The sequence below is a fragment of the Oncorhynchus masou genome, chromosome 23 (assembly GCF_036934945.1).
Source record: "Oncorhynchus masou masou isolate Uvic2021 chromosome 23, UVic_Omas_1.1, whole genome shotgun sequence".
In the NCBI taxonomy this organism is placed as follows: Eukaryota; Metazoa; Chordata; class Actinopteri; order Salmoniformes; family Salmonidae; genus Oncorhynchus; species Oncorhynchus masou.
In genome coordinates, this window is record NC_088234.1 from 12778497 (window position 1) to 12788218 (window position 9722).

Below are 9722 nucleotides of genomic sequence, written 5' to 3' on the forward strand. Positions count from 1 at the left end.
ACATTGAGGAACATTAGATGGAGCAGCATGTTAACATTGAGGAACATTAGATGGAGCAGCATGTTAACATTGAGGAACATTAGATGGAGCAGCATGTTAACATTGAGGAACATTAGATGGAGCAGCATGTTAACATTGAGGAACATTAGATGGAGCAGCATGTTAACATTGAGGAACATTAGATGGAGCAGCATGTTAACATTGAGGAACATTAGATGGAGCAGCATGTTAACATTGAGGAACATTAGATGGAGCAGCATGTTAACATTGAGGAACATTAGATGGAGCAACATGTTAACATTGAGGAACATTAGATGGAGCAACATGTTAACATTGAGGAACATTAGATGGAGCAGCTTGTTAACATTGAGGAACATTAGATGGAGCAGCATGTTAACATTGAGGAACATTAGATGGAGCAACATGTTAACATTGAGGAACATTAGATGGAGCAACATGAAATGTCTGCACCTTCCTGATGCCCTTATTACGATATCAAGAGATGAAAAAGATACGTGAGCAAATATCTTCAGCATCTCCTTTCTCTGGCAAGCCAGTACACGCTGTAGTGTAATACTAGTCAGTGTGTGTGTGTGTGTGTGTGTGTGTGTGTGTGTGTGTGTGTGTGTGTGTGTGTGTGTGTGTGTGTGTGTGTGTGTGTGTGTGTGTGTGTGTAGTTTAGTGGTAGCAGGCCAGAGCAGTAGAGCTCTCAGAAACAATTATGTCATCTAGACAAGAAAGACATTCCAGATAGAGCACACCAGCTTAGTGTGGATATACACTGAGTGGTGTGATTGTTAGTGGATATACACTGAGTGGTGTGAATATTAGTGGATATACACTGAGTGGTGTGAATGTTAGTGGATATACACTGAGTGGTGTGAATATTAGTGGATATACACTGAGTGGTGTGAATGTTAGTGGATATACACTGAGTGGTGTGAATGTTAGTGGATATACACTGAGTGGTGTGAATATTAGTGGATATACACTGAGTGGTGTGAATGTTAGTGGATATACACTGAGTGGTGTGAATGTTAGTGGATATACACTGAGTGGTGTGAATGTTAGTGGATATACACTGAGTGGTGTGAATGTTAGTGGATATACACTGAGTGGTGTGAATGTTAGTGGATATACACTGAGTGGTGTGAATGTTAGTGGATATACACTGAGTGGTGTGAATGTTAGTGGATATACACTGAGTGGTGTGAATGTTAGTGGATATACACTGAGTGGTGTGAATGTTAGTGGATATACATTGAGTGGTGTGAATGTTAGTGGATATACACTGAGTGGTGTGAATGTTAGTGGATATATCCCCCACCAACGTTCCTCTAACGCCCTCTACCCTCTTCTACCCTCTTCTACCCTCTTCTACCCTCTACCCTCCTCTCCCCTCTACCCTCCTCTACCCTCCTCTCCCCTCTTCTACCCTCTTCTACCCTCTACCCTCCTCTACCCTCTTCCACCCTCCTCTACCCTCCTCTACCCTCTTCTACCCTCCTCTACCCTCCTCTACCCTCTTCTACCCTCTTCTACCCTTTTCTACACTTCTCTAACCCATCTACCCTATTCTAACCTCCTCTACCCCCTCTACCCCCGTTACCTCCTCTACCCTCCTCTACCCCCTCTACCGCCGTTACCTCCTCTACCACCTCTACCCCCGTTACCTCCTCTACCACCTCTACTCCCTCCCCCACCAACGTTCCTCTAACCCCCTCTACCCTCTTCTACCCTCTACCCTCCTCTACCCTCCTCTACCCTCTTCTACCCTCCTCTACCCTCTTCTACCCTCTACCCTCCTCTACCCTCTTCTACCCTCCTCTACCCTCTTCTACCCTTCTCTAACCCCTCTACCCTATTCTAACATTCTCTAACCCCCTCTACCCTCTTCTACCCTTATCTACCCTCTTCTACCCTCCTCTACTCCCTTTACCTCTCTCTACCCACCTCTACCTCTCTCTATCCCCCTCTACCCCCATATGCTTCTCTACTCACCTCTATCCTCCCACCACCCCCTCTACCCCCCTCTACCCCTCCTCTACCCCCCGTATTCTTCTCTACCCCCTCTAACTCCCTCTACCTCTCTACCCTCCTACACCCTCTTCTCCCCATATCTACCCCCACAACCCCCTCTACCCTCCCTCTACCCTCCCTCTACCCCCCTCTACCCACCTCTACCTCCCATCTATCCCCTCCCTATCCTTGGCATACTGAGAGCCTGTCTTTGTATAACTGCCAGGACTGCTACCACAGAGTGCCAAACACACACACACCAATGCATGCAGACACACAAGCGTTGCGCACACAAACGAGCAACACACACACACTTTACCTCTCCTAACCTCTTTCCCTGATCTTCATCCCAGTAATGCTACTCCTTATCATCCCTCCATTTTCTCACCCCTCTATCTCACTCTTTAGTGTTACACCCTACAGGAGGATGGGCGGGGTAAGACCCTACAGTACCATAATGGGTGGGGTAACACCCTACAGGAGGATGGGTGGGGTGAGACCCTACAGTACCATGCTGGGTGGGGTTAGACCCTAGGGTACCATGCTGGGTGGAGTTACACCCTACAGGAGGATGGGTGGGGTGAGACCCTACAGTACCATGCTGGGTGGGGTTACACCCTACAGGAGGATGGGTGGGGTTAGACCCTACTATCCATGATGGGTGGGGTTAGACCCTACAGTACCATGATGGGTGGGGTTAGACCCTAGGGTACCATGCTGGGTGGAGTTACACCCTACAGGAGGATGGGTGGGGTTACACCATACAGGAGGATGGGCGGGGTTAGACCCTACAGTACCATGCTGGGTGGGGTTACACCCTACAGGATGGGTGGGGTTAGACCCTACAGTACAATGATGGGTGGGGTTCCACCCTACAGGAGGATGGGTGGGGTTAGACCCTACAGTACCATGATGGGTGGGGTTAGATCCTAGGGTACCATGCTGGGTGGGGTTAGACCCTACAGGAGGATGGGTGGGGTTAGACCCTACAGTACAATGATGGGTGGGGTTCCACCCTACAGGAGGATGGGTGGGGTTAGACCCTACAGTACAATGATGGGTGGGGTTACACCCTACAGGATCATGATGGGTGGGGTTAGACCCTAGGGTACCATGCTGGGTGGGGTTAGACCCTACAGGAGGATGGGTGGGGTTAGACCCTACAGTACCATGCTGGGTGGGGTTACACCCTACAGGAGGATGGGTGGGGTTACACCCTACAGGAGGATGGGTGGGGTTAGACCCTACAGGAGGATGGGTGGGGTTAGACCCTACAGTACCATGCTGGGTGGGGTTAGATCCTAGGGTACCATGCTGGGTGGGGTTAGACCCTACAGGAGGATGGGTGGGGTTAGACCCTACAGTACAATGATGGGTGGGGTTACACCCTACAGGAGGATGGGTGGGGTTAGACCCTACAGAACCATGCTGAGTGGGGTTACATCCTACAGAACCATGATGGATGGGGTTACACCCTACAGTACCATGCTGGGTGGGGTTACACCCTACAGAACAATGCTGGGTGGGGTTATACCCTACAGTACCATGATGGGTGGGGTTAGACCCTACAGAACCATGATGGGTGGGGTTACACCCTACAGAACCATGATGGGTGGGGTTAAACCCTACAGGAGGATGGGTGGGGTTACACCCTACAGAATCATGCTGGGTGGGGTTACACCATACAGGCGGATGGGTGGGGTTACACCCTACAGAACCATGCTGGGCGGGGTTGCACCCTACAGAACCATGCTGGGTGGGGTTAAACCCTACAGTATCATGCTGGGTGGGGTTACATCCTAGAGAACCATGCTGGGTGGGGTTACACCCTACATAACCATGCTGGGCGGGGTTACACCCTACAGGAGGATGGGTGGGGTTAGACCCTACAGGAGGATGGGTGGGGTTACACCCTACAGAACCATGCTGGGTGGGGTTAGACCACACAGGAGGATGGGTGGGGTTACACCCTACAGAACTATTCTGGGTGGGGTCACACCCTACAGGAGGATGGGTGGGGTTACACCCTACAGAACTATTCTGGGTGGGGTTACACCCTACAGGAGTATGGGTAAGGTAACCTATAATGAAACATATTGGGTGGGGTCACACCCTACAGGAGGATGGGTGGGGTTACACCCTACAGAACTATTCTGGGTGGGGTTACACCCTACAGGAGGATGGGTGGGGTTACACCCTACAGAACTATTCTGGGTGGGGTTACACCCTACAGGAGTATGGGTAAGGTAACCTATAATGAAACATATTGGGTGGGGTCACACCCTACAGGAGGATGGGTGGGGTTACACCCTACAGGAGGATGGGTAAGGTAACCTATAATGAAACATATTGGGTGGGGTTACACCCTACAGAACCATGCTCGGTGGGTTCAGACCCTACAGGAGGATGGGTGGGGTTACACCCTACAGGAGGATGGGTAAGGTAACCTATACTGAACCATACTGGGTGTCTGTAGCTCAAAGTTCAGAGTCAGTGCTGAACTAACAGAGGAAAACATATTTCTCTCTCTGTTGCTCTTTTTTTCTCTCTTTTTCAGCCGCTGGCTGCTCCACATGATCCCCTCATACACACATACAAACACACACGCACAGTTGTCCCGTGGGTATGCTGTAACAGTGCCAGGCAGACCTACTGATGTTCTATAGAGGGTGTACTCCTCCGAGTGTTCCTTTCTCCTCCCCCCATCCCTGCCTTCATCAATTTCCCTCTCTCCCCCTCTCTCTATCCCTCTCTATCTCTTTCCCTTTCCATCTCTCCATCTCTCTACCGATTTTTCCTTGAGCGGATGGTCGGGGGACTCAGAACATAGTTATAAATAATTTGTACACTGCAAATTGACCGCAAGAATCCCAAACAGATACAGTATTTGGCAAAAACAGAATAATTTCAAACCTTGATCAGATATGCATCTTTATTTATGCGTGGGAATACTTGGGAATACATGTCCTAAATTAAAATAACTTTGAGCTCATTTCCTGGTCATTTTACAGTATTTTATCAAAAAAATTAAACAAACTTGTGGGGCCACCCTGCTCTACTTACTTTCTCCTTCCCTCTGTCTATCCTCTCCTCTCTCTCCTCTGTCGATCCTCTCCTCTCTTGCCACTGTCTATCCTCTTCTCTGTTTCTCTTCTTCTCTGTCTCTATTCTCTGTCTATGCTCTCCTCTGTCTCTCTTCTCCTCTGTCTCTCTTCTCCTCTGTCTATCCTGTCCTCTGTCTCTCTTCTCCTCTTTCTCTCTCCTCCTCTGTCTCTCTTCTCCTCTGTCTCTCTTCTCCTCTGTCTATCCTCTTCTCTGTCTATCTTCTCCTCTGTCTATCCTCTTCTCTGTCTCTCTTCTCTGTCTATGCTCTTCTCTGTCTCTCTTCTCCTCTGTCTCTCTTCTCCTCTGTCTATCCTGTCCTCTGTCTCTCTTCTCCTCTTTCTCTCTCCTCCTCTGTCTCTCTTCTCCTCTGTCTATCTTCTCCTCTGTCTATCATCTTCTCTGTCTATCTTCTCCTCTGTCTATCCTCTCCTCTGTCTATCCTCTCCTCTGTCTATCTTCTCCTCTGTCTATCCTCTTCTCCATCTCTCTTCTCTGCCTCTCTTCTCCTCTGTCTATCCTCTTCTCTGTCTCTCTTCTCCTCTGTCTATCTTCTCCTCTGTCTATCCTCTTCTCTGCCTCTCTTCTCCTCTGTCTATCCTCTTCTCTGTCTCTCTTCTCCTCTGTCTCTCTTCTCCTCTGTCTCTCGTCTCCTCTGTATCTCGTCTCCTCTGTCTCTCTTCTCCTCTGTCTCTCTTCTCCTCTGTCTATCTTCTCCTCTGTCTCTCTTCTCCTCTGTCTCTCTTCTCCACTGTCTCTCCTCTCCTCTGTCTCTCCTCTCCTCTTTCTCTCTTCTCCTCTTTCTCTCTTCTCCTCTGTCTCTCTTCTCCTCTGTCTCTCTTCTCCTCTGTCTATCCTCTCCTCTGTTTCTCTTCTCCTCTGTCTATCCTCTCCTCTGTCTCTCCTCCACTCTGCCTCGCCTCTCCTCTGTCTTGCCTCACCTCTGTCTATCCTCTCCTCTGTCTCTCCTCCACTCTGCCTCGCCTCTCCTCTGTCTCGCCTCACCTCTCCTCTCCTCCACTCAGTCTCGCCTCGCCTCTCCTCTGTCTCGCCTCACCTCTCCTCTCCTCCCCTCAGTCTCACCTCTCCTCCCCTCTGCCTCTCCTCTCCTCTGTCTCGCCTCTCCTCTGTCTCTCCTCCCCCAATCTCACCTCTCCTCTGTCTCTCCTCTCCTCTGTCTCTCCTCCCCTCAGTCTAACCTCTCCTCCCCTCTGTCTCTCCTCTCCTCTGTCTCTTCCCCCCTCAGTCTCACCTCTCCTCTATCTCGCCTCTCCTCTGTCTCTCCTCCCCTCATTCTCAACTCTACTCCCCTCTGTCTCTCCTCTCCTCAGTCTCTCCTCCCCTCAGTCTCACATCTCCTCCCCTATGTCTCTCCTCCCCTCAGTCTCACCTCTCCTCCCCTCTGTCTCTCCTCACCTCAGTCTCACCTCTCCTCTGTCTCGCCTCACCTCAGTCTCTCCTCACCTCAGTCTCACCTCTCCTCTGTCTCTCCTCCACTCAGTCTCGCCTCTCCTCTGTCTCGCCTCACCTCTCCTCTCCTCCCCTCAGTCTCACCTCTCCTCCCCTCTGCCTCTCCTCTGTCTATCCTCTCCTCTTTCTCTCTTCTCTTCTGTCTATCTTCTCCTCTGTCTATCCTCTTCTCTGTCTCTCTTCTCCTCTGTCTCTCTTCTCCTCTGTCAATCCTCTCCTCTGTCTATCCTCTCCTCTGTCTCTCTTCTCCTCTGTCTCTCCTTTCCTCTTTAGCTCTTCTCCTCTGTCTCTCTTATCCTCTGTCTCTCTTCTCCTCTGTCTCCCTTCTCCTCTGTCTATCCTCTTCTCTGTCTCTCTTCTCCTCTGTCTCTCTTCTCCTCTGTCGATCCTCTCCTCTGTCTATCTACTCCTCTGTCTCTCTTCTCCTCTGTCTCTCCTCTCCTCTTTCTCTCCTCTCCTCTGTCTCGCCTCTCCTCTGTCTCTCCTCCCCTCATTCTCACCTCTCCTCCCCTCAGTCTCTCCTCCCCTCAGTCTCTCCTCCCCTCATTCTCACCTCTCCTCCCCTCTGCATCGTCTCACCTCTGTCTCTCCTCCCCTCAGTCCCACCTCTCCTCCCCTCTGCCTCGCCTCACCTCTGTCTCTCCTCTCCTCTGTCTCTCCTCCCCTCAGTCTCATCTCTCCTCTCCTCTGCCTCTCCTCTCCTCTGTCTCTCCTCACCTCTGCCTCTCCTCTGCCTCTCCTCTCCTCTGTCTCTCCTCACCTCTGCCTCTCCTCACCTCAGTCTCACCTCTCCTCTGTCTCTCCTCCACTCAGTCTCGCCTCTCCTCTGTCTCGCCTCACCTCTCCTCTCCTCCCCTCAGTCTCACCTCTCCTCCCCTCTGCCTCTCCTCTGTCTCTCCTCTCCTCTGTCTATCCTCTCCTCTTTCTCTCTTCTCCTCTGTCTATCTTCTCCTCTGTCTATCCTCTTCTCTGTCTCTCTTCTCCTCTGTCGATCCTCTCCTCTGTCTATCCTCTCCTCTGTCTCTCTTCTCCTCTGTCTCTCCTTTCCTCTTTAGCTCTTCTCCTCTGTCTCTCTTCTCCTCTGTCTCTCTTCTCCTCTGTCTCCCTTCTCCTCTGTCTATCCTCTTCTCTGTCTCTCTTCTCCTCTGTCTCTCTTCTCCTCTGTCGATCCTCTCCTCTGTCTATCTACTCCTCTGTCTCGCCTCTCCTCTGTCTCTCCTCCCCTCATTCTCACCTCTCCTCCCCTCAGTCTCTCCTCCCCTCAGTCACTCCTCCCCTCAGTCTCTCCTCCCCTCATTCTCACCTCTCCTCCCCTCTGCATCGTCTCACCTCTGTCTCTCCTCCCCTCAGTCCCACCTCTCCTCCCCTCTGCCTCGCCTCACCTCTGTCTCTCCTCTCCTCTGTCTCTCCTCCCCTCAGTCTCATCTCTCCTCTCCTCTGCCTCTCCTCTCCTCTGTCTCTCCTCACCTCTGCCTCTCCTCTGCCTCTCCTCTCCTCTGTCTCTCCTCTCCTCTGCATCTCCTCTCCTCTGTCTCGCCTCTCCTCTGCCTCTCCTCACCTCTGTCTCTCCTCTCCTCTGTCTCTCCTCCCCTCAGTCTCATCTCTCCTCTCCTCTGCCTCTCCTCTCCTCTGTCTCTCCTCACCTCTGCCTCTCCTCTGCCTCTCCTCTCCTCTGTCTCTCCTCTCCTCTGCATCTCCTCTCCTCTGTCTCTCTTCTCCTCTGCCTCTCCTCACCTCTGCCTTTCCTCTCTTCTGCCTCTCCTCTCCTCTGCCTCCCCTCTCCTCTGTCTCGCCTCTCCTCTCCTCTGTCTCTCCTCACCTCTGCCTCTCCTCTCCTCTGTCTCTCCTCACCTCTGCCTCTCCTCTCCTCTGCCTCTCCTCTCCTCTGCCTCTCCTCTCCTCTGCCTCTCCTCTCCTCTCCTCTGCCTCTCCTCTCCTCTGCCTCGCCTCTCCTCTGCCTCTCCTCTCCTTTCCTCTTTCTTTCCTCTCCTCTGTCTCTACTCCCTTCTGTCTCTCTTCTCCTCTGTCTCTCCTTTCCTCTTTCTCTCTTCTCCTCTGTCTCAATTCTCCTCTGTCTCTCCTCTGTCTCTCCTCTCCTCTGTCTCTCCTCTCCTCTCCTCTGCCTCTCCTCTGTCTCTCCTCTCCTCTGCCTCTCCTCTGTCTCGCCTCTCCTCTGCCTCTCCTCTCCTCTGCCTCTCCTCTCCTCTGCCTCGCCTCTCCTCTGCCTCTCCTCTCCTCTGTCTCGCCTCACCTCTGCCTCTCCTCTCCTCTGTCTCTCCTCACCTCTGCCTCTCTCCTCTCCTCTGCCTCTCCTCTCCTCTGCCTCTCCTCTCCTCTGCCTCTCCTCCCCTCAGTCTCTCCTCCCCTCATTCTCACCTCTCCTCCCCTCTGCATCGTCTCACCTCTGTCTCTCCTCCCCTCAGTCCCACCTCTCCTTCCCTCTGCCTCGCCTCACCTCTGTCTCTCCTCTCCTCTGTCTCTCCTCCCCTCAGTCTCATCTCTCCTCTCCTCTGCCTCTCCTCTCCTCTGCCTCTCCTCACCTCTGCCTCTCCTCACCTCTCCTCTCCTCCCCTCAGTCGCATCTCTCCTCACCTCTGCCTCTCCTCTCCTCTGTCTCTCCTCACCTCTGCCTCTCCTCTGCCTCTCCTCTCCTCTGTCTCTCCTCTCCTCTGCCTCTCCTCTCCTCTGTCTCACCTCTCCTCTGCCTCTCCTCACCTCTGCCTTTCCTCTCCTCTGCCTCTCCTCACCTCTGCCTCTCCTCTCCTCTGCCTCTCCTCTCCTCTGTCTCGCCTATCCTCTGCCTCTCCTCTCCTCTGTCTCGCCTCACCTCTGCCTCTCCTCTGTCTCTCCTCACCTCTGCCTCTCCTCTCCTCTGCCTCTCCTCTCCTCTGCCTCTCCTCTCCTCTGCCTCTCCTCTCCTCTGCCTCGCCTCTCCTCTGCCTCTCCTCTCCTCTGCCTCTCCTCTGTCTCTCCTCTCCTTTCCTCTTTCTTTCCTCTCCTCTGTCTCTACTCCCTTCTGTCTCTCTTCTCCTCTGTCTCTCCTTTCCTCTTTCTCTCTTCTCCTCTGTCTCGCCTCTCCTCTGCCTCTCCTCTCCTCTGCCTCTCCTCTCCTCTGCCTCTACTCACCTCTG